Genomic DNA, 25,706 nt, shown 5'->3' with positions numbered 1-25,706 from the left:
ACTGATCTAAAAGTCGCATGCATCCCATGAAAACTACAATGAATTCCTCAAAGGGCCTAGTTTCCAAAATGGGGTCACTTTTAAGGTATAATTTATGATTATCTATTTTGTTTAAAACTTATGGAAATGTAATTTATGTATACAAGGAAAAAAAAAAAAACAAGTGTATCATTATTTACAGTGAAGGAAATAAGTATTTGATCCCTTGCTGATTTTGTAAGTTTGCCCACTGTCAAAGACATGAACAGTCTAGAATTTTTAGGCTAGGTTAATTTTACCAGTGAGAGATAGATTATATATATAAAAAAAATAAAAAGAAAATCACATTGTCAAAATTATATATATTTATTTGCATTGTGCACAGAGAAATAAGTATTTGATCCCTTTGGCAAACAAGACTTAATACTTGGTGGCAAAACCCTTGTTGGCAAGCACAGCAGTCAGACGTTTTCTGTAGTTGATGATGAGGTTTGCACACATGTTAGATGGAATTTTGGACCACTCCTCTTTGCAGATCATCTGTAAATCATTAAGATTTCGAGGCTGTCGCTTGGCAACTCGGATCTTCAGCTCCCTCCATAAGTTTTCGATGGGATTAAGGTCTGGAGACTGGCTAGGCCACTCCATGACCTTAATGTGCTTCTTTTTGAGCCACTCCTTTGTTGCCTTGGCTGTATGTTTCGGGTCATTGTCGTGCTGGAAGACCCAGCCCATTTTTAATGTCCTGGTGGAGGGAAGGAGGTTGTCACTCAGGATTTGACGGTACATGGCTCCATCCATTCTCCGATTGATGCGGTGAAGTAGTCCTGTGCCCTTAGCAGAGAAACACCCCCAAAACATAATGTTTCCACCTCCATGCTTGACAGTGGGGACGGTGTTCTTTGGGTCATAGGCAGCATTTCTCTTCCTCCAAACACGGCGAGTTGAGTTAATGCCAAAGAGCTCCATTTTAGTCTCATCTGACCACAGCACCTTCTCCCAATCACTCTCAGAATCATCCAGATGTTCATTTGCAAACTTCAGACGGGCCTGTACATGTGCCTTCTTGAGCAGGGGGACCTTGCGGGCACTGCAGGATTTTAATCCATTACGGCATAATGTGTTACCAATGGTTTTCTTGGTGACTGTGGTCCCAGCTGCCTTGAGATCATTAACAAGTTCCCCTCGTGTAGTTTTCGGCTGAGCTCTCACCTTCCTCAGGATCAAGGATACCCCACGAGGTGAGATTTTGCATGGAGCCCCAGATCGATGTCGATTGACAGTCATTTTGTATGTCTTCCATTTTCTTACTATTGCACCAACAGTTGTCTCCTTCTCACCCAGCGTCTTACTTATGGTTTTGTAGCCCATTCCAGCCTTTTGCAGGTCTATGATCTTGTCCCTGACATCCTTAGAAAGCTCTTTGGTCTTGCCACTGTTGTAGAGGTTAGAGTCAGACTGATTCATTGAGTCTGTGGACAGGAGTCTTTTATACAGGTGACCATTTAAGAGCTGTCTTTAATGCAGGCACCAAGTTGATTTGGAGGGTGTAACTGGTCTGGAGGAGGCTGAACTCTTAATGGTTGGTAGGGGATCAAATACTTATTTCTCTGTGCACAATGCAAATAAATATATATAATTCTGAGTATGTGATTTTCTTTTATTTTTTTTATATAATCTATCTCTCACTGGTAAAATTAACCTAGCCTAAAAATTCTAGACTGTTCATGTCTTTGACAATGGGCAAACTTACAAAATCAGCAAGGGATCAAATACTTATTTCCTTCACTGTATATGCTATTAAATGGAAATAAAATATTTATTAAAAAAAAAAAAGGGGGCTCCTCCTGGAGTGGAATCTCCAGCCAGAGTGTTGCCAATGCTCTGGCCAGGGATTCTAATCCAGAAAAAGCCCCTGACGTCACTATCCATTTATGGACCGTGACATCAGGGGATCGTCTTGAAGCAGAATCCCCGGCCAGAGCATTGCCGACACTCTTGCCAGGGATTCCGCTCCAGGAGAAGCCTCTGATTTCACTATCCATATATGGACAGTGACGCCAGGGGCTCCTCTTGAAGAGGAATCCCCTGACGTCACTGTCCATATATGGACAGATACGTCAGGGGCTCCCTCCCCGGCCAGAGGGATGCCGCTCCTACAGGGAGCTACAGTGGTGCCATCTACGAGGGGGGGCTTTTACTACCTACAAGGGGCCTGTGTGGCACTACCTACAAGGGGATGTGTGGCACTACCTACAAGGGGGATGTGTGGCACTATCTACAAGGGGGATGTGTGGCACTACCTACAAGGGGGATGTGTGGCACTACCTACAAGGGGGATGTGTGGCACTACCTACAAGGGGGATGTGTGGCACTACCTACAAGGGGGATGTGTGGCACTACCTACAAGGGGGCTGTGTGGCACTACCTACAAGGGGGCTGTGTGGCACTACCTAAAAGGGGGCTGTGTGGCACTACCTACAAGAGCGCTGTGTGGCACTACCTACAAGAGCAACAAAATTCAGACCCCAGACCTCTAATTTAATTTACACCCCAATCATGCCGCTAAATTAATTCACACCCCGGACCAGACTTCCCCAAATAAAATTCAGACCCCTATGTAGTTTACAGTTTCCGGGTCCTTTTTCCTCCACTTCAGACTCTGGGTGCCTCCTCTTCTCTTTGGGTACCTCTTCTTCCAGGGCATCTCTTCTTCCCTAGCGTCAGGTCCCTGCTCCACAATCCCGCCCAAAAAAAAGAAACCGGGGCCTGGCACAAAAAAAAAGGGACCCGCCTGCCGGGATGCCCACAATCACACCCACCTGCTCGTGCCCGCACAGCTCTAATGCATTGCACTCCGTGGGTAGTGCAATGTATTAGAATAGAGATCAACGATGCAGGTCTTTAAGTCCCAGTAGCGTAGCTAGGGGGCAGTGGCCCCCGGCCCGCTGAGATGATGGGGCCGGCCGCTCCCACCATGACTGTGCGCGACCACGCTGTATTATTATTCAAGCTAGCAGATGTGCCGTATGCTAGGCACGTCTGCTAGAGCACGCTTCTGACACTGCCCGCCAGGAGCAGAAGAAGCCTGAGTGTGAGGAAGCACCCCTCCCGATGGATCCAGTTATGAAAATATACAGGGACAATTGCTGCTTTGAACCTGGATGATGGCGATTAATACAGGGATGATGGCTGTACCCATCATCCCTGTATGTAACCCAATCATCCCTGTATATATCAATAATTATCCCTGTATATACCAGCCATCATTCCTGTATATAACCTCCATCATCCCTGTATATACCAGCCAGGCTAATTTATACAGGGATGATGGGGGTTATATATAGGAATGATGGCTGGTATATACATGGATGATGAGAGTTATATACAGAGATGATAGGGGTTATACACAGGGATGATAGCTGGAGCAGCCATCATCCCTATACACAACCCCTATAATGTATATATCAACCATCATCCCTGTATATACCAGCTATCATCCCTGTATATACAAGCTATCATCCCTGTATATACCAGCTATCATCCCTGTATATAACCCCCATCATCCCTGTATATAACCCCCCATCATCCCTGTATATAACCCCCATCATCCCTGTATATAACCCCCATCATCCCTGTATATAACCCTTATCACACCTGTATATACCAGCCTGGCTGGTTTATACAGGGATGATCGTGGTTATATACAGGGATGATAGCTGGAGCAACCATAATTCATGTATATAACACCCATCATCCCTGTACACAACACCCCTATCATTCCCGTATATGCCAGCCATCATCCCTGTATATAACGCCATCATCCCTGTATATACCAGCCATCATCCCTGTATATAACCGCCCATCATCCCTGTATATAACCCCCATCATCCCTGTATATACCAGCTATCATCCCTGTATATAAACTCCATCATCCCTGTATATAACCTCCATTATCCCTTGATATACCAACCAGGCTGGTGTATACAGGGATGATAGGTGTTACATACAGGAATGATGGCTGGTATATAGAGGGCTGATAAAGGTTATATACAGGGATGATAGCTGGTATATACAGGGATTATATAAAGGGATGATGCTGGTATATATTCAGGGATATATTCTTTCATTTACAGTACTTTCAGAGAGGTCTACAACACTTTTTAATGCAAACTCCTTTGTCAGAGAAAAGATTAAACTTCAGTAAGAATAGGATATATAGCACAGCACTCTTGCTCATTCAGAATGATGACCACTATAATTAGAATGCTCTCTTCAGTTGTAAACATGCATTGGGTGGGCCCACTCAGATGTTTTGCCAACCCTGTGCTAAACCCCTAGCTATGCCTCCGTTAAGTCCTCTAGTGGGATAAAGAGAAATGTACAAAAAAAATAAAAATAAAAGTTGAATCTTTTTTCCCATGATAAGTCTTATTATAGGAAAAAACATGAAAACTCAAAAAAAAATAAAAAAATAGAATACATATTTGGTATCAATGTGTTTCTAACGACCCGAACTATAAAATTCTGATATTATTTCTACATGGTAAACGCCGTACAAAAAACTAATAGCAAACAATGCCAGAATTGCTGATTTTTGGTCACCTCCCCTCCCAAAATATGGAATAAAAAGTGATCAAATAAATCGCAAGTGCCCAATAAAAACAACAGCCAAAGCGCCAAAAAAAAAAAAAACAGCCCTTATACAGCCTTCTTGACGGAAAACAAAAAAGTTATGGCTCTTAGAATATAGTGACATCAAAACTGAATGATTTTTTTTTAAAAAAAGGATTTTATTGTGCAAACACTAACAAATAACAAAAAATACATACATATTGTATTGCCGTAATCATATTGACCCACAGAATAAAGTTAATGTAATTTATAGAACACGGTGAACACTGAAAAAAAGAATAAAAAACATTGTCAAAATTATTGTTGTTTTGGCAACCTTGCTTTTCAAAGAATGGAATAAAAAGTGATTAAATTTAGCATTTTACCCCAAAATGGTACCAAGGAAAACCATAGATTTTCCCGCTAAAAATAAGCCCTCACATAGCTTTGGGCACCATTTATCAGTGCGAAACTGGCCACATATCTGACGTATTATTTTTTTACCCCATGATTATACCTTATTATGCCCTGATGTGCTCCGCACAGCTTAAATATGCCCCCACATTATAAACTGAAATACCAGTAAAATCACAAACAGAACTACAACGAAGCAAAATCTAAGTTCAGATGTGATTGATAACAGCTGGACCTGGTGTCACCGAAGCTGTCAGTCCCGCTGACCTGACTGATTCAGGTTGCAGCGCAAGATATAGCTTCAATGTATCAAGGACACATTGAAGATGTATCTCAAAAGTAAAAACATTTCTTTTTTAATAAAAAAAACTATTAAAAAGTTGCAATAAACACTATGACATTTAAAATAAAACAAGTGTTCAAAGGTTTAGGGTATGTTCACACGTAGTCAACCAAAACGTCTGAAAATCCAGAGCTGTTTTCAGGGGAAAACAGACCCTGCTTTTCAGACGTTTTTTACCAACTCGCATTTTTACCAACTCATTTTTTTACCAACTCGTTTTTGGAGCTGTTTTCATTGGAGTCTATGAGAAAACAGCTCCAAAAACGTCTGAAAGAAGTGTCCTGCACTTCTTTGCCGAGGCAGTGAATTTACGGGTCGTCGTTTGACAGCTGTCAAACGACGACTCGTAAATAACAGGTCGTCTGCACAGTACGTCGGCAAACCCATTCAAATGAATGGGCAGATGTTTGCCGACGTATTGCAGCCCTATTTTCAGACGTAAAACGAGGCATAATACGCCTCGTATACGTCTGAAATTTGGCCGTGTGAACATACCCTTACATAGCCTTTAAAGAGGCTCTGCCACCACATTATAAGTGGCCTATCTTCTACATAATGTGATCGGCGCTGTAATGTAGATCGCAGCAGTGGTTTTTATTTCGAAAAACGATCATTATTGACGGAGTTATGACCTATTTTATCTTTATGCTAATTTCTTAATAGACAACTGGGCGTGTTTTACTTTTTGACCAAGTGGGTGTTGTGGAGAGAAGTGTATCACGCTGACCAATCAGCGTCATACACTTCTCTCCATTCATTTATGGTGCACATAGTGATCTTACTAGAACACTGTGCAGCCACACACACACACACACACACTAATGTTACCAAAGTGCCTTGAGAGTTAATAGACATCACTATCAGCCAGGACGTGATGTCTATTCAGAATCCTGACACTTTGCTAACGTTTATGAGGGATTTACAGCACAGCACATCGAGATCACGCTGGGCTGTCATTTACAGTGTAATCTCGCGAGATTACGCTTGCTGTGCTGTAAATCCCTCACAAACGTTAGCGAAGTTTCAGGATTCTGAATAGACATCACGTCCTGGCTGGATGTGATGTCTATTCACTGTCAGGACGCTTCAGTAACGTTCGTGTGTGTGTATGTGACTGAACATAGTGATCTAGTAAGATCACTATGTGCAGCGTAAATGAATGGAGAGAAGTGGATGACGCTGATTGGTCAGCGTCATACACTTCTCTCCACAATGCCTACTTGGTCAAAAAGTAAAACACGCCCAGTTGGTCATTAAGAAAGTCATTAGCAAAAAGCTAAAATAGGTCATAACTCCGTCAAATATGATCGTTTTTCTAAATAAAAAACACTGCTGTAATCTACATTACAGCGCCGATCACATTATGTAGAAGATAGGCCACTTATAATGTGGTGACAGAGCCTCTTTAAGTGGTGAAGTCTCCCCAGCAGTTAACCACATATGGGGTATTGCCGTACTTGGGAGACATTTATTTTCAAATGTTGGAGTGCTTTTTTCTTTTAATATTTTGTGACAATAAAAAATAGTCTATGTTTTATTGGAAAAAAAATTAGATTCTCATTTTCACGGCCCAATTCAAAGTAATTCAGCAAAAAAACTGGGGTCAAAATGTTTACTATACCCCTAGGTAAATTCCTTGGGGATGTAGTTCCCTATGTTTTGGCACCACAAGACCTCTTCAAACCTGACATAGTGCCTAAAATATACTATAATAAAAAGATGGTCCCAAAATCCACTAGGTGCTCCTTCATTTCGTAGGGCTGTATTTGAGTCAAGTAGCACACAGGATTCACATGTGGGATATTTCTAAAAACTGCAGAATCTGGTAAATATTGAGTTGCCTTTCTCTGGTAAAAAACCTTTTGTGTTACAGAAAAAAATGGTCTAAAAATGAATTTCTGCAAAAAAAATAAAATAATTTTTTTAGCCTCACTTTGTTTGAAATTCTGTAAAAACGCCTAAAGGTTTAAGAAACTTTCTAAATGTTATTTTGGACACGTTGAAGAAGTGTTCAGTTTTTAAAATGGGGTAATTTATGGGGGTTTCTAATATATAAACCCCTTAAAGCCACTTCAGAACTGAACTGGTCCCTAAAAAAATAGGTTCTGGAAATTTTCTTGAAAATGCAAGAAATTGCTGCTAATGTTATAAGCCTTGTAACTGTCTTTTGTGTTTTTAACAAATAAATACTGAATGTATCGACCAAATTTTACTACTAACATAAAGTACCATATGTCACGAGAACACAGTGTCAGAATCATTTGGATAAGTAAAACTATTCCAAAGTTATTACCACATAACATGACATGCCAGATTTGAAAAAATGCGCTGGGTCCACAAAGCCAAAACTAGCTGTGTCACTAAGGGGTTAAAGAACATGAGAAGTCATCAGCTCATATATTAAAGAGGCTCTGTCACCACATTATAAGTGGCCTATCTTCTACATAATGTGATCGGCACTGTAATGTAGATCACAGCAGTGTTTTTTATTTAGAAAAACAATCATTTTTGACGGAGTTATGACCTATTTTAGCTTTATGCTAATGAGTTTCTTAATGGACAACTGGGCGTGTTTTACTTTTTGACTGAGTGGGCGTTGTGGAGAGAAGTGTATGACGCTGACCAGTCAGGGTCATACACTTCTCCCCATTCATTTACACAGCATATAGTGATCTTATTACATCACTATGTGCAGCCACATAAACACACTATAACGTTTCTCAAGTGTCGTGACGGTGAATAGACATCACCTCCAGCCAGGACGTGATGTCTATTCACAATGACACTTCTTTAGCGTTTGTGTGAGATTTACAGCGAGGCAAGCGAGATTACAATGTAACCTGTCATTTAAAACGAGATTACGCTTGCCTTGCTGTAAATCTCAAACAAAAGCTACAGAAGTGTCAGAATTGTGAATAGACATCACGTCCTGTCTGGAGGTAATGTATATTCACTGTCAGGACACTTGAGTAACGTTAGTGTGTGTGTATGTGGCTGCACATAGTGATGTAATAAGATGATTATATGCTGTGTAAATGAATGGAGAGAAGTGTATGACGCTCATTGGTCACTGATTGGTCAGCGTCATACACTTCTCTCCACAACGCCCACTCAAGTAATTAGCATAAAGCTAAAATAGGTCATAACTCCATCAAAAATGATTCTTTTTCTAAATAAAAAAACACTGCTGTAATCTACATTACAGCGCCGATCACATTATGTACAAGATAGGCCACTTATAATGTGGTGACAGAGCCTCTTTAAGTACACATGGCTGGCTTGCCTTCAAAGATATCCAAAAACATGGAAGTATTGTTGATCAGCTTTAGGCCCTGATCGCACACTGAATTTACTGGAGAAATGTAAACCATTTCTACAAAAAAAACACCCACCTGGCAATGCTACACACACATCTCCATCTTTCCAAAATTAATTTATTGAGTCCTATAATTAGTAATTTGCAGAAGAAGTAATTGCCAGAATAGTTACCGATATTAAAAATTCAGGGATGCATTAGATCATGGCAGTTGAGGCCAGGAGTGGTTGATGGAAACTATTAGCGCTCTGTGTAAAGCCTTATTCACACAAGCGTATTTCACGTCCGTGTTATGTGTGAGAGGGTATGTGCACACACACTAATTACGTCCGTAATTGACGGACGTATTTCGGCCGCAAGTCCCGGACCGAACTCAGTGCAGGGAGCCGGGCTCCTAGCATCATACTTATGTACGACGCTAGGAGTCCCTGCCTCGCTGCCGGACAACTGTCCCGTACTGAAAACATGATTACAGTACGGGACAGTTGTCCTGCAGCGAGGCAGGGACTCCTAGCATCGTACATAAGTATGATGCTAGGAGCCCGGCTCCCTGCACTGTGTTCGGTCCGGGACTTGCGGCCGAAATACGTCCGTCAATTACGGACGTAAATAGTGTGTGTGCACATACCCTTAAAACAACGGACGTCACACGGACCTATGCAATTCAATGGGTTAATTCAGACATTCAGTATTTTTCACGCAGCGTGTGTCCGCTGAGTGAAACTCACTGCATGTCCTATTCTTAATGGATGCATGAAAATCACGGACTGCACACAGACGCACATCCGTGTGCTGTCTGTGATTTACGCAACATTTGCTTAAGAAATATAAGAAAAACACCTCCTTCAGTTGTTTTTTTTTTTTGCTGAGGTAAAAGACGCGTGAGTTACGGATAACATACGCGCGTAAAAAAACAGACGCGTGCTGTACATGGAACTACAATTCAGGAAAAACGCTGCGTTTTTTACGGCCGCAAAACGGACACATTCATGTGAATAAGGCCTAAGATGTGTTACATCTGAAAGTCGCACAGTTGGTAAACATTTTCTGGGATTAAAAGAGAATTTGATCCGAAAACTATCGCAGATTCCATAGAAAACAGACGTAGAGAGTATAGATTAGACAAAATTCTCTGTGTCGCTCAAACCTATGATGGAGCAGCTGTTATAAGAGGGGCAAGTGGTGTTGTACAAGAAAAAGTCCAAGACAATCACCATGAAAACATATATCCCCATTGCAATGCCCATGAGCTAAATCTTGTCCTTTGTTACACCTGCAATGAAGTACAGGAACAAGTGATTTCTTTAAAACCTTGGAAACATTGTATACTTTACCACATCTCTTGTCAGTTACAATAAATTCAGTGATGTTCAAAGCCGTTTAGGATTAAGAGAAAGACAATCTGTACAGCTTTCAGACACTCGCTGGGCTTGTCAGATCTGCTCTGTCAATGCCGTGATTTCCTATTACTCCCAAACAATTCAATGTCTCACAGAAATTGGACCACCTGTGGGCAGGGTCAGACTGGCCCACCAGAGAACCAGACAATCCTAACACAATAATGGGCCTTAAAGGGGTTGTCGCAAGTTGACTCAAATTTTTTTTTTTTTTAAACATTCTAAGCAGGAAATGAATTTTAAAACATTTGCTGTTAAAAAAATTTAAAAATTCATTTCCTAAGTGCCTTTTTTTTACACTTGATAACTCAGCAAGTGCTGGTTATCTTTTCTAAAAAGGGGCGTGAGCGGCTCGATGTCAATCAAGCCGCTCTGCTCTGCAGTGTGCGCGCTCCCGATGTTGCTAGATACTGTAGTTCTAGCAACATCGGGAGAATGTTCGTCTCAAGCGGGCATGGTAAGCCCGATTGAGACGAACTTACCGTGAATGTCATCAACCCTACAATACACTACACTACACTACATTACACTACACTACACTACATTCACCCCGTTTCGGCAAACAACTTCTCTCTCTACATGTAATTTGTGTACCCGCCGCATCGGTGCTGCATCAGCACCCGGCGAACAAATAAAAATATATAAAAAAAATAAACTCACCTAAGACGTTCTAACGGCGCTCTGAACGGTCCCGTCACTTGCCATCTTCCTTCTTCTTGGCGCCGCTCGCATTCATAGTAACAATGCGTTGTGGCGCTGATGACGTAATCATATCAGGCACACGTGATTACGTCATCCGCGCCCACCGCTATGTTATTGTGAATGGGAGCAGTAAGAAGAAAAGTGACGGGACCTTTCAGCTCTTCGTGGGAACGTCTTAGGTGAGTTTATTTTTGTATGTATGTTGTCATGTATGTGTATATTTGCATGTATGTATATGTATGTTTTCTTGTATGTATGTTGTCATGTTTGTATGTATGTATGTTTGCTTGTATGTATGTTGTCATGTTTGTATGTGTATATGTGCATGTATGTTTGCATGTATGTATGTTTTCATGTATGTATGTTTGCATGTATGTATGCATGTATGTTTGCATTTCTGTATGTTTGCATGTATGTTTGCATGTATGTATGTTTGCATGTATGTATGTTTGCATGTATGTATGTTTGCATGTATGTATGTTTGAATGTATGTATGTTTGCTTGTATGTATGTTTTCTTGTATGTATGTATGTATGTTGTCATGTTTGTATGTGTATATGTGCATGTATGTTTGCATGTATGTATGTTTGCATGTATGTATGTTTGCATGTATGTATGTTTGAATGTATGTATGTTTGCTTGTATGTATGTTTTCTTGTATGTATGTATGTTTGCTTGTATGTATGTTTGCTTGTATGTATGTCGTCATGTTTGTATGTGTATATGTGCATGTATGTGTATATGTGCATGTATGTTTGCATGTATGTATGTTTTCATGTATGTATGTTTGCATGTATGTATGCATGTATGCTTGCATTTCTGTATGTTTGAATGTATGTTTGCATGTATGTATGTTTGCATGTATGTATGTTTGCTTGTATGTATGTTTTCTTGTATGTATGTATGTATGTATGTATGTTGTCATGTTTGTATGTGTATATGTGCATGTATGTTTGCATGTATGTATGTTTTCATGTATGTATGTTTGCATGTATGTATGTTTGCATGTATGTATGTTTGCATGTATGTATGTTTTCATGTATGTATGTATGCATGTATGTATGTTGTCATGTTTGTATGTGTATATGTGCATGTATGTTTGCATGTATGTATGTTTGCATGTATGTATGTTTTCATGTATGTATGTTTTCATGTATGTATGTTTGCATGTATGTATGTTTGCATGTATGTATGTTTGCATGTATGTATGTTTTCATGTATGTATGTATGCATGTATGTTTGCATGTATGTATGTTGTCATGTTTGTATGTGTATATGTGCATGTATGTTTGCATGTATGTATGTATGTTTGTTTGTATAAATGTCTGTATGGCCATGTATGATACTGTCTGCTGGCGCCCTGTATCTAAGCCAACTTTGCCGCAGGCTTCTATACATGGTATAACAGTCAGTATCACACATGAAAGTGAAACTAAGCCTACGACATGTTTTATTTAATTTTTTTTCTTATATTTTTGATTTTTTACAGGTTTGGTGTTTGGACTACTTCGGTTTCGAGGACTACTTAGATTACGCTTTTTTTTTCATCAATAAAATGGTTAATGAGGGTTGTGTTGGGGGTGCTTTATTTCAATAAAATATTTTATCTATATCTTTGTGTTTTATTTTCAAGTTTTATTACTATCACTTTAGTAATGGCCGCTGTGTGAGTGACAAGGTCCATTACTAAGGGGAGGCTTAGTGTTAGCCGGTACAGAGGCTAACACTAAACACCATTATTACCCCGGTACCCACCACCACCAGGGGTGCCGGGAAGAGCTGGGTACGATCCAGTACCCGACCATCTGTTGTGATGGTCGGGCCCTGGGGCGGCCGCAGGCTCGTATTATGAGGCTGGGAAGGGCCAAAAACAGTGGACCTTCCCACCCTTGTAATGCTAGGCTGCTGCTGCTGTGTTGTATCTGGCTGGTTATAAAAATGGGGGGGACCCCACGTCATTTTTTTTTATTATTTATTTATTATTTTTATTTAAAAGACATGGGGTTCCACCTAATTTATCATAACCAGCCACAAACAGTGTTATTAGCCTGGGAATGTACTAAACCAGTGGCCCCTCCCACCCGTGTAATGCCAGGCTGCTGCGGCCTTGTATATGGCTGGTTATTAAAAATGTGGGGGACCCAACGTCTATTGTTAAATTTAAAAAAAAAACGACATGGGGGTCCCCCACATTTTTATAACCAGCCCGATACAATACAGCAGCAGCAGCCTAGCATTACAAGGGTGGGAAGGTCCACTGTTTTTGGCCCTTCCCAGCCTAATAATACCAGCCTACGGCCGCCCCAGTACCCGACCATCACAACAGATGGTCGGGTACTGGATCGTACCAAGCTCTTCCCGGCACCCCTGGTGGTGGTGGGTACCGGGGTAATAATGGGTGGTTAGTGCTAGCCTCTGCACCGGCTAACACTAAGTACCGCCTTTATAATGGACGCTGTCAATCAGCCAACTGCCATTATCTAGGCACTAATAAAGTTTGAAAAAAAAACATTTTTTTTTTATTGAAATAAGAAATCCCCAACAAAACTCTCGTTAACCATTTTATTAAAATTTTCAAAAAACGTAGATCTACGCAGTAGTCCAACGAATCGAAGACGTAGTCCAATTGGTACATCAAAATCTGCAACAACATAAAAAAACAGTTATCAATGTGAACAATACCGATACTTATACTCACCTACACACACACACAAACAACCACACACAAACATATACACAAACACATATAAACACACACCCATATATTACATAAACACATACACACAAACATATACACAAACACACACATATACACACAAACACATGTACACAAACACCCATATATACACAAACACACAAACATATACACACAAACACACACATATACACAAACACACACACATATACACAAACACACACATATACACAAACACCCATATATACACAAACACACGCATATACACAAACACACACATATACAAAAACACACAAACATATACACATGCACAAACACACCCATATATACACAAACACGCCCATATATACACAAACACACACATATATACACAAACACACACATATACACAAACACACACGTATACAAAAACACACACAAACATACACACAAACCTATACACATGCACAAACACACCCATATATACACAAACACACACATATACACACAAACATATACACATATACACACAAACATATGTACACAAACACACCCATATATACACAAACACAAACCCACACATATACAAAAACACACACACACACACAAACATATACACAAACACACCCATATATACACAAACACGCCCATATATACACAAACACGCCCATATATACACAAACACACACATATATACACAAACACGTATACAAAAACACACACAAACATACACACAAACCTATACACATATGCACAAACACACACATATACACACAAACATATACACACAAACATATGTACACAAACACACCCATATATACACAAACACAAACCCACACATATACAAAAACACACACACACAAAAACATATACACAAACACACCCATATATACACACACACACACACACACACACACACATATACACACACACACACACACAAATATACACAAACACGCCCATATGTACACAAACACACCCATATATACACAAACCCACACATACAAAAACACACACACACACAAACATATACACACAAACATATACACAAACACACCCATACACACACACATATACACAAAAATATACACAAACATATACACATACACACAAATACACCCATATATACACTCACACATAAACACACACACACACACACACACACACACACACACACACACACACACACACACACACAAACCCATATACACAAACACACCCATATATACACAGACACACACACACACAAACATATACACACTTACCTTTAGCGGAGCGCAGACTTCTCCTTGCGACGGGTGCCTTCCACTGCATCTTCTGCGCATGCGCCGAGAAGCGCGTTCACGAGCAAATGACATCCTCTGCTCAGGGCGCAGAGGATGTCATTACGCATGCGCGGCCACCGCTAAAGGTAAATAGCGGTGGCCGGGAACATAGGCAACGAGCAGGATACAAAGAGGGACCGACCGCAACTTCAATCAACGATATCAAGAAAACGACATCGCTGGACGACGGACAGGTAATTAGAATTCTTCTTATTCTTACATGGGGGAGCTTTATAGCTCAATTTATCAACTTGGGACAACCCCTTTAAATATCCAGCAGAAGACAACCCCATTTGGAGCCAATCACTTGCCACTCTGGTCTATTTCTTATGGAATGAATCACAAATTACCTATTAGACCTTAAGGATATGTCCTATGTGTACAATGATAACAACAAGGACTATGATTCAATTAAAAGCGGACATGTACATGTTCTATATAGCTGGAGGGTGGGCCCTCAGAATCATCTCTTCTGGTTGGCTCAAGGAAACCTAGCCCGACGCTGCCTGTGGCCACTGGTTTACTACATCGCTAGAAAAAGTTATCTACAATTTTCAACCTTTTTATCAATCTCTACTTTCTACAACTGAAGGTTTTCACAGATTGCTGCAAAAAGAGGATCTGGATTTAGCAAGAGCTGTAAATTGTAAAGAAGCAATGTACAATACTGTAAAACATATGAGAACTCCTGAAAAAGGAATCAAAATACACGACAAGTCCATAGATTTGCTTCATGTCAACAATATACCCATTTCAGAAGCCAAACACCAAGGAGAAAACAGAAAATATTGTCTGTGGCATGAGGGAAGAATTTAGTGCTCCAGATGCACTAACAATGAAGTTGCTTTACCCGCCCTTACCCAGAATGTTGTCTGAACTGGACAACAGAAATTCCAGCATAAAACCAGAGCTCCAGAAGAGGCTGGACGGCAGCACGGAGGGCTTAACGGGAAGCCTCCATGACTGCCATAGGAGGGACAGCCAATAGGGGAAGAGAGGGTTAGTTGAGGCAGGGAGAGGGAGGAGATGGAGTGGGGAGGAGCCGGGGGTGTTTCTGTTCTTCCCACTGTTTTCGGCATTGAGCCGGAAGCAGCGGGAGGAGCAGCAAGTAAAATAATCAGCTCCCACCCTCTCGCCCTGAATTAGGTGGTAATTTTGGGGATCTGGATTGGTTGGTGGGTTTGTCTATTTTATCGTGCTTTTGAGGTATGCTTATGTAACTTGTGTTTTATTTTATTTCTTTTGAGCAGGTCCAGGTGTCATGGCAGCTGGCGGGGGGAGTCCTTGAGGTTGGTCAGTACAAAATGGTGGGGGGGTCGCATCGGGGGTATGCGTCCCCCAAAACGGTAGATCATTTGAAGACTTCATAGGGTGTTATCCCTTTGAAGTGGTCTTCTGGTGGAAGGTATATCACTTGAAGGCTTCATCGGGTGTTATCCCTTTGAAGTGGTCTTCTGGTGGAAGGTATATCTTTTGAAGACTTCATCGGGTGTTATCCCTTTGAAGTGGTCTTCTGGTGGTTGGAGCCATCTGCAGAGGTGAGCGGTGCCTCCGAGCTGGTTTACGGCTGGAGGTAAAGAGTTGGTGGTGGTTTGCAGATGGCTAACGTAAAGGAAATCCGGTGTTAAAAGGGCTTCAAGGACTTCCCCTGCTCTGTTAAGTGTTAATAATGTTGATTGTTATTTATGATTATGACCCATGTTGGGTCATGGAATTATAGGAGGAATTCTCTGGTCGAATTCCTAAGGGAGTTATCCGAATGTTTCGGATTAAATTGCATTAAAAATAATTACAGTTAATAAACGGCTGCTGTGGCCATTTCACATCCAACCTCGGTTGTCACGTGTCTTTATGGGAAGGGAAAGGGGAATAAAAGGTTAACAGGATCAATCAGCACAGGACTCTACTTAGGCCAGTCATGAATGGGATGCAAGCAATGTAATCCACACTGCTAAAATGTTCTGCCATCTGACTTACGAGCATTGTCCAAACATTATAAGCTTGGACTGAAATGTGAAGAAGTTCTCGTGGTCAAGAATTATATGTCAAGAATACATGAAGGTGCAGAGAATTACGCAATGAGTTCTATGTATGAGGAATTACATCCACTAATGTTCCCATCTTTAATAAATATATCATCCCAGTAAGCAGCTGCAGCCGTGAATAGTCATTTCCAGTACTACGGTGACTCCATACCCGGCTGAGACAGACAATGGGTCAGTCTAGACAGTATCATCTTGCCATCCCTGCTCTTGAGTAAAGAGTTCTGCTTTCAGTTCCAGAAGAAGCGGATATTGACTGTTTTGTTGCTAAACATAAAAGACGTCACTTACCGACTATTAACCCCTTAGGGTATGTGCACACGGTGAGAGGCTTTTACGGCTGAATTGACAGACTGTTTTCAGGAGAAAACAGCTGCCTCGTTTCAGCCGTAAAAGCTCCTCCTCGTATTATGCGAGGCGTCTGTGACGCTCGTAAATCTTGAGCTGCTCTTCATTGAGTTCAATGAAGAACGGCTCAAATTATGTTGCAAAGAAGTGCCCTGCACTTCTTTGCCGAGGCAGTCAATTTACGCGTCGTCGTTTGACAGCTGTCAAACGACGACGCGTAAATGACAGGTCGTCTGCACAGTACGTCGGCAAACCCATTCAAATGAATGGGCAGATGTTTGCCGACGTATTGTAGCCGTATTTTCAGGCGTATATCGGGGCATAATACGCCTCGTTTACGCCTGAAAATAGGTCGTGTGAACCCAGCCTGGGTGACCACCAATACGCCTTTTCACAGCGGTCACTAAGTCGCCTTAGGCTAGGCCGTCACCTTTTCACGGCGGCCCAGTCTAAGCCCTGCACGGGTGTCCCGTGAACGCTGGAGCGAGTACTCGGCTGTTTAATGACAACCAGGCTCCTGCTCCAATGACCGCAATTGAAGTTTAAAAGCCCCAGGTCTGCCCTGGGCATATGCACAGATTTACACTGACAGGCAATAATGCTTTGGTATACTAAGTATACCAAAGCATTATAGCAGCGATCTAAAGATCACATAGTAAAGTTCTCTAGTGGAACTAAAAAAATAAGTAAGTAATGTGAAATAAAAATTATTAATAAAAATTACAGTAAAAAAATTAATAAAGCCATTTTTTTTTCCCATAAAAGTGGTTTTATTTAGTAAAAGTGTAAAAAATAAATAAAAGTACAGATATATTGTATCGCTGCGACCGTAATGACTCAAACAATAAAGTTAATATGTAATTTAAACCGTGTACACCGTAAAAAAACGCAAAAAACAATGGCAAAATCATTTTTTTTTCCATTGCCCCCCAAAAAAGTAATAAAAGTTAATCAATAAGTCCCATGTACCCCAAAACAGTACCAATCAAAACTACATCTCATCACGCAAAAAACAAACCAAAAAAAATCACTACATTGACGCAAAAATGTAATAAAAAAAATACGTCTCTTGGAAAGCGACGATGCAAAAACAAATAATTTTAGTTAAAAAGTGTTTTTATTGTGCAAAAGTCGTCAAACATAAAAAAACAATACATATGTGATATCGTCGTAATCGTACCGACCCATAGAATAAAGGTAACATGTTATTTACGCTGCACAGTGAACGGCGTCATTTTAAAACGCATAGAACAATGGCATAAATTCAGGGGTTTTTCTATTCCCCCTAAAAAAAGTTAATAAATGTTAATCAAAAAATTATATGTACCCCAAAATGGTGCCATTAAAAAGTACAACTAATCCCGCAAAATCAATTCCTCATACAGCTATGTCGACAAAAAAATAAAAAAGTTATAGCTCTTAGAATGCGAGGAAAGCGAAAAAATAAATAAAAAATAGCTTGGTCATTAGGGCCTAAAATAGGCTGGTCACTAAGGTTTTAAGAAATATAATGTTTTAATCAGTCATCAGGTTTATACTGTCCTATCTGAGGGCAGCATAAAGTATTGACAGCGACCCTGATTGCAGCGCTGGGTAATTGGCAATAATCTGAAAACTTTCTCTCCAAACTGTGCATGGGAAGAAATCTGTCAGTCAGTAACGGGAGGGGGAGGGACCGCAGTTCGTGAATACACTCGGATCACGCTGCGGGTGATAAACTGTGATTTTATGAAAACTACAGATTATGCATCCGTGAATCTGCATCAGTTATACATCAAGACAGAGTTTTTTTTTTTTAGCCTTTGGATGTGTACGTGAATGTTTCCATACACTAGCAGCAAACAGAGATCTTGAAAAACTATGAGAAGCAACATTTTGTCAATTTAAGCAACATATAATGCATAGTGGTCTGAGCCCTGTGGCTCTCTAGTTTTGTGAGACTATAAGTTCCAGTCTTCACAGTCCGCTGCTTTCATGGTGTATTACGCAGTTATTTATAATGTGACATTCTATTGAGACATTATTGGAGACCGCATTGGTAAAGGTCCCAGCTCATAGACCGATCATTAGGGTATGTGCACACACACTAATTACGTCCGTAATATACGGACGTATTTCGGCCGCAAGTTCCGGACCGAACTCAGTGCAGGGAGCCGGGCTCCTAGCATCATACTTATGTACGATGCTAGGAGTCCCTGCCTCGCTGCAGGACAACTGTCCCGTACTGTAATCATGTTTTCAGTACGTGACAGTTGTCCTGCAGCGAGGCAGGGACTCCTAGCATCGTACATAACTATGATGCTAGGAGCCCGGCTCCCTGCACTGAGTTCGGTCCGGGACTTGCGGCCGAAATACGTCCGTCAATTACGGACGTAATTAGTGTGTGTGCACATACCCTTACAGTGAAAAGATCCTGAGCACTGGCCACTCCATTTTTTGTCTTGTAGGTGGGCGCGTGCCGCCTGCTGTCATAGGCCTCCATGCCCGGTGGCGCCGCTAGCAGCCGCTGTGGTTGCTACAGCGGTAGCCATACCTCCCAACTTTCAAATATCACAAAGAGGGTCAATTTTTTTATTTTAAGCCAAACCTCTAATCCCACCCATACACACCCGATTCAGCTCACGCAGTATCATGCTCCCATAGTGCCTCCCACATAGTATCATGCTCCCATAGTGCCTCCCACACAGTATAACACCAAATAGCTGCCCCTACACAGTATAATGCCCTCTAGCTGCTAATATACAGTATAATGCCCCATAGATGCACCCATACAGTATAAAGCCAACACAGATACCCCCATACAGTATAAAGCCAACACAGATAACCCCATACAGTATAAAGCCAACACAGATGGCCCCATATAGTATAAAGCCCACACATATTCTCCCATGCAGTATAATGCCCATACAGATGCCCCCATGCAGTATAATGCTCAAACAAATTTCCCCATACAGCATAACGCCCCCATACAGCATAATGCCTCCATAGCTTCTCCATACAGCATAATGCCCCCATAGCTGCCACCATACAGTATAATGCCCCTTTAGCTGCCCCTAGTTCCAATGCCCTTGTAGATAGTGACACAGTGCCCATGTAGGTAGTGCCACAGTATATTGCCCTCTTGCTGCCACCATACAGTATAATGCCCCCATACAGTTTAATGCCCACATAGATTCTCCTATGCTGTATAATGCCCACACAGATGCCCCATGCAGTATAATGCCCAAACAAATTCCCCCATACAACATAATGCCCCATAGCTTCCCCATGCAGCATAATGCCACTATAGCTGCCCCATACAGTAAAATGCCCATACAGATGCCCCCATAAAGAATAAGGCCTCCATAGCTGCCCCTTACAGTATAATGCCCCATAACTGCCCCATACGTATCCAGAGAGTTGTGGTCAATGATTCCTACTCTGAATGGTCCCCGGTAATAAGTGGTGTACCCCAGGGTTCAGTGCTGGGACCACTATTATTCAACTCATTTATTAATGATATAGAGGATGGTATTAATAGCACTATTTCTATTTTTGCAGATGACACCAAGCTATGTAATATAGTTCAGTCTATGGAAGATGTTCGTGAATTGCAAGCAGATTTAAACAAAGTGTTTGGGCATCCAGTTGGCAAATTAAGTTTAATGTAGATAAATGTAAAGTTATGCATCTGGGTACCAACAACCTGCATGCATCATATGTCCTAGGGGGAGCTACACTGGCAGATTCACTTGTTGAGAAGGATCTGGGTGTACTTGTAAATCATAAACTAAATAACAGCATGCAGTGTCAATCAGCTGCTTCAAAGGCCAGCAGGATATTGTCGTGTATTAAAAGAGGCATGGACTCGCGGGACAGGGATGTAATATTGACACTTTACACAGCATTAGTGAGGCCTCATCTAGAATATGCAGTTCAGTTCTGGGCTCCAGTTCATAGAAAGGATGCCCTGGAGTTGGAAAAAATACAAAGAAGAGCAACGAAGCTAATTAGGGGCATGGAGAATCTAAGTTATGAGGAAAGATTAAAATAATTAAACCTATTTAGCCTTGAAAAAAGACGACTAACGGGGGACATGATTAATTTATATAAATATATTAATGGCACATACAAAAAATATTGTGAAATCCTGTTCCATGTAAAACCCCCTCAAAAAACAAGGGGGCACTCCCTCCGTCTGGAGAAAAAAAGGTTCAACCTGCAGAGGCGACAAGCCTTCTTTACTGCAAGATCTGTGAATCTATGGAATAGCCTACCGCAGGAGCTGGTCACAGAAGGGACAGTAGATAGCTTTAAAAAAGGGTTAGATAATTTCCTAGAACAAAAAAGTATTAGCTACTATGTGTAGAAATTTTTTCCTTCCCTTCTCCCGTCCCTTGGTTGAACTTGATGGTCATGTGTCTTTTTTCAGCCGTACTAACTATGTAACTATGTAAAAGCCCCATAGCTGCCCCCATAGAGCTTTAAGCCCCCTACAGCATAATGCCTCAATAGCGTCCCCATACAGTATAGTGACCCCATAGCTGCTCCATACAGTATAATGCCCCCCTAGCTGCCCTTATACAGTATAATACCCCCAAAGCTGCCCCTAGTTCCAGTGCCCATATATAAAGTGCCAGTGCCCTCTCGATGGTGCCACAGTTCCCATGTAGATAGTGCCCCTATATAGTGCCACAGTTCCCATGTTGATAGTGCCACCCCCTGTAGATAGTGCTACCCCCACCCTGTAGACAGGGCCATTGAGACTCCCTCTAGAAGCGGAATCTCCAGCCAGAGCATAGGCCGGGGATTCCGCTCCTAGAGGGAAGCCCTGATGTTACTATCCATATATGGACAGTGACGTCAGTGGATACTCCTTGAGTGAATCCCTGTTGCCGACTCTGGCCGGGGATTCCGCTCCAGGAGGAGCCACTGACGTCAATGTCCAGATCATCGGCAATGGGGATTCCGCTCAAGGAGTAGCCACTAATTCTGAAGCAGGAAACTATCAGCTCCCTGCTTCAGAATTAGTTCAGAGCGGAGGGAGCTCTTCCGCTCGCCGAAGACTCCCTGGTATCGTTGCCAACCTCCACTTCAGAAATTTCTGGACAACTGAGCTAAAAATCACGGACAGACCAAAAGTTTTACGAACACATTACAAAATCAAGAGTAAGGCCCCATGCACACGACCGTAGATTTCGTCCGTAATTACGGACCCATTCATTTCTATGGCCGTAGAAACCTTCCGTAAAAAATAGGACATGTCCTATTTTTTTATTTTATGGGCCATGGTACCATACTTTATAATGAGAGCACGGTCCGCAAATGCGGATGACTGTCCGCAGCCGGCCGCGCCCGTAATGACAGATTGTAATTAGGGGCACGGTCGTGTGCACGGGGCCTCAGTGATAATAAAGAGAATAACTAACACCTTTTATAAGTGATCACACGAGTGGGATAGTAAAAAGAAGTGTACGGGCACAACTGAAGTTGAATTAAAAAACTATTAAAGTAAGGCTTCTTTCACACTAGCGTTTCTATACGTTTACCTCTCTTCCATCAGAGGAAGAGAGGATCGATACATTAAACGAAAAAGCAACAATTCCGTTGCTTTCAATGGTAATTATTTTGTATCAGTTGCTTTCCATTTTGTCTAGGTTTCTGTTTTTTTTAAACGGAAACAAAAGTGCAGTCTGCAGAACTTTTAATTCCGTTCAAAAGAACGTAAACCTAGCGAACGGAGACAAACGAAAAGCAACTGATACTAAAGAATTACCATTACATTCAATGGTAATTGTAATGGAACCATTGCTTTCCGTTTAACATATCGATCCTCTTTCCTCTGACGGAAGAGAGATAAACGTATATTAATGCTAGTGTGAACTTAGCCTAATATGAATAAGATATTAATAATATTTAAAAAAATAAATAAATAATAAACCCTGCTGGGCTTTTGAAACAGCAACCTTCCATATATAAGGCTGCTGCGTGTGGGTGGTGACTGGTCAGAGACTCACACTCAGACTGGCTGCCGCATGCAGTGTGCTCTGGGAGTGACTGGGAGACTCACCAGTCACAGCCCCGCTTGTAGCTTTCCCAGGATAATTAAGCACAGGAAAGCTACAAGCACGGCTGTAACTAGTGAGTCGGACACTCAATCCACCCGCACCCCCATGCCTGGTCTCTGGACATGAGGTCAGGACCAGGTGACTCACACGTTACTGGTCCCGGCACCGACCCAATGACAGTCTGTGTGTCTCTGACTGAGGTCACCCCAGTCAGAGACAATTGGCAACCCTGCTCCCCGGACACAACGCTACTTTAAGCGCTGTGCTCGGGGAAGCCATTGACAGTACTGTCCATATATGGACAGTGACGTCAGTGGCTAATCCTTGAGCGGAGTCCCCGTTGCCGACTCTGGCCGGGGATTCCGCTCATAAATGACAGTACCGTCAAGGGCTTCCCCGAGCACAGCGCTTAAAGTAGCAAGGTGCCCGGGGAGCCCTCGGCGAGCGGAGGAGCTCCCTCTGCTCCTCCGCTATGAACTAATTCTGAAGCAGGGAGCTGATGGTTCCCTGCTTCAGAATTAGTTTGACAGCGGGACTTACCCCCAGCCGCCCGGGACAGCGGGACACCGCCCGGAATCCGGGACTGTCCCGCTGAATCCGGGACGGTTGGGAGGTATGGGGTAGCAATGCCACATTCAATATTATCTGCGTCCTTAGGACTCGGATACTATTGAACACTACTGCAGAGCAGGGAGATTTCTTTCTACCCTGCCATTTACTATGCTAGAGGCCACGTTCGGACTGGAGCCTAATATGCGCAGGGACGGGATTCCTGTGCAGGCCGGTGTGATTACATCACTGGATCACGCCAGCCAACGCAAGGATCCCGTCAGCGTTGATTTGCTCCGTTCGTCGCAGGAACGGGGCGTAGGTAAGTATGAAGCTATTTTATTTGTTTGGTGCTCACTATATGGCGCTATCTACTGGAGTGGGGGTCGCTATATGGCGCCATCTACACTAGGGGGGTCGCTATATGGTGCTATCTACAGGAGGGGGGGTCGCTTAGGGCGCCATCTAAAGGAGGGGGGCTATATGGTGCTATCTAAAGGGGGGCTATATGGCACTATCTACAGGGGGGTTGTATGGCGCTATCTACAAGGGGGCTGCATGGCACTATCTACAGGGGGTGCTGTATGGCACTAATTACAGGGTAGTTGTACGTCGCTATCTACAGGGGGGCTGAATGGCGCTATCTACAGGGATGCTGTATGGCGCTATCTACAGGCAGCGCTGTATGGCGCTATCTACAGGGAGGGCTGTATGGTACTATCTACAGGGGGGCTGTATGGCGCTATCTACAAGGGGGAGCTGTATGGTGCTATCTACAGGAAGCGCTGTATGGCGCTAATTATAGGGGGCTGTATGGTGTTATCTACAGGGGGGCTGTATGGTGCTATCTACAGGGTGTCTGAATGGCGCTATCTACAGGGAGCGTGGTATGGTGCTATCTACAGGGGGGCTGCATGGCGCTATCGACAGGGGGGGGGCTCTATGGTACTATTGACAGGGGGCTTTATAGCGCTATCTACAGAGGGGGCTGCATGGTGCTATCTATAGTGGGGGCTGTGTGGCTATCTAAAGCAGGAACGAAATTTAGGGAGGTACAAACCATTGGCCTAACTTCTATATGGGGGCATAAACAGGGCCTAACTCCTCCTATATGGGGGCACAAAGTGACGTTTTCTGCCATTTTACTGCCGCCGTGAGTTCCCCCACAAAGGGGCCTACTAAATTTCAGTCGCCCAAAGGCCCACATAAGCCTGGAGCTGGTCCTACTATAGATTATGCATCAGCGAACCTGTGTCAGTTGAACATCAAGACAGAGTTGTTGTTTTTAGCTTCTGGATGTGTAAGTGAATGTTTCCATTCACTCGCAGCAAGCAGAGATCTTGAAAACCATGAAAAGCAACATTTTGTCAATAAAAGCAATATTTTATGCATTGTGGTCTGAGCCCTGTGGCTCTCTAGTTTTGTGAGACTATAAGTCCCAGTCATCACAGTCCGCTGCTTTCATGGTGTATTACGCAGTTATTTATAATGTGACATGCTATTGAGACATGGTCGGAGACAGCATTGTAAAGGTCCCAGATCATAGACCGATCATTACAGTGAAAGGATCCTCGGCACTAGCACCTTCAGGTTTCGTCTTGCAGCTAACAGAGAGCATGTGAATTACAGTTCCATTTATAAATTTGAAATAAACAATACAGTTATAACCGTGTCAGTCTTTACTCTAGCATTGGCATTCTGCTCATGGACCAGGAGGCACAGGATGGACAGTGCTATGGGCCTCCGGTCAAGTGTTTTATATGATAAGATTTATAAATTGTTTAGATTAAAATGTAACATAACTATCAATAAGCAATGCTACATCTATATGTGGAATCTATAGGGCCTCCTGGAATTGAAGGCAATATTATTGACAGATTACGAGCACCACAGAGTGATTAGCAGCGTACAGTGCTGTGGAATATGGTGGCGCCATAAAATAACCAATAATTATGA

Source organism: Rhinoderma darwinii, chromosome 3, assembly GCF_050947455.1.
Source record: "Rhinoderma darwinii isolate aRhiDar2 chromosome 3, aRhiDar2.hap1, whole genome shotgun sequence".
NCBI lineage: Eukaryota > Metazoa > Chordata > Amphibia > Anura > Rhinodermatidae > Rhinoderma > Rhinoderma darwinii.
The sequence above is the reverse complement of the archived record's forward strand: the minus strand, read 5'-3'. Positions refer to the sequence as shown.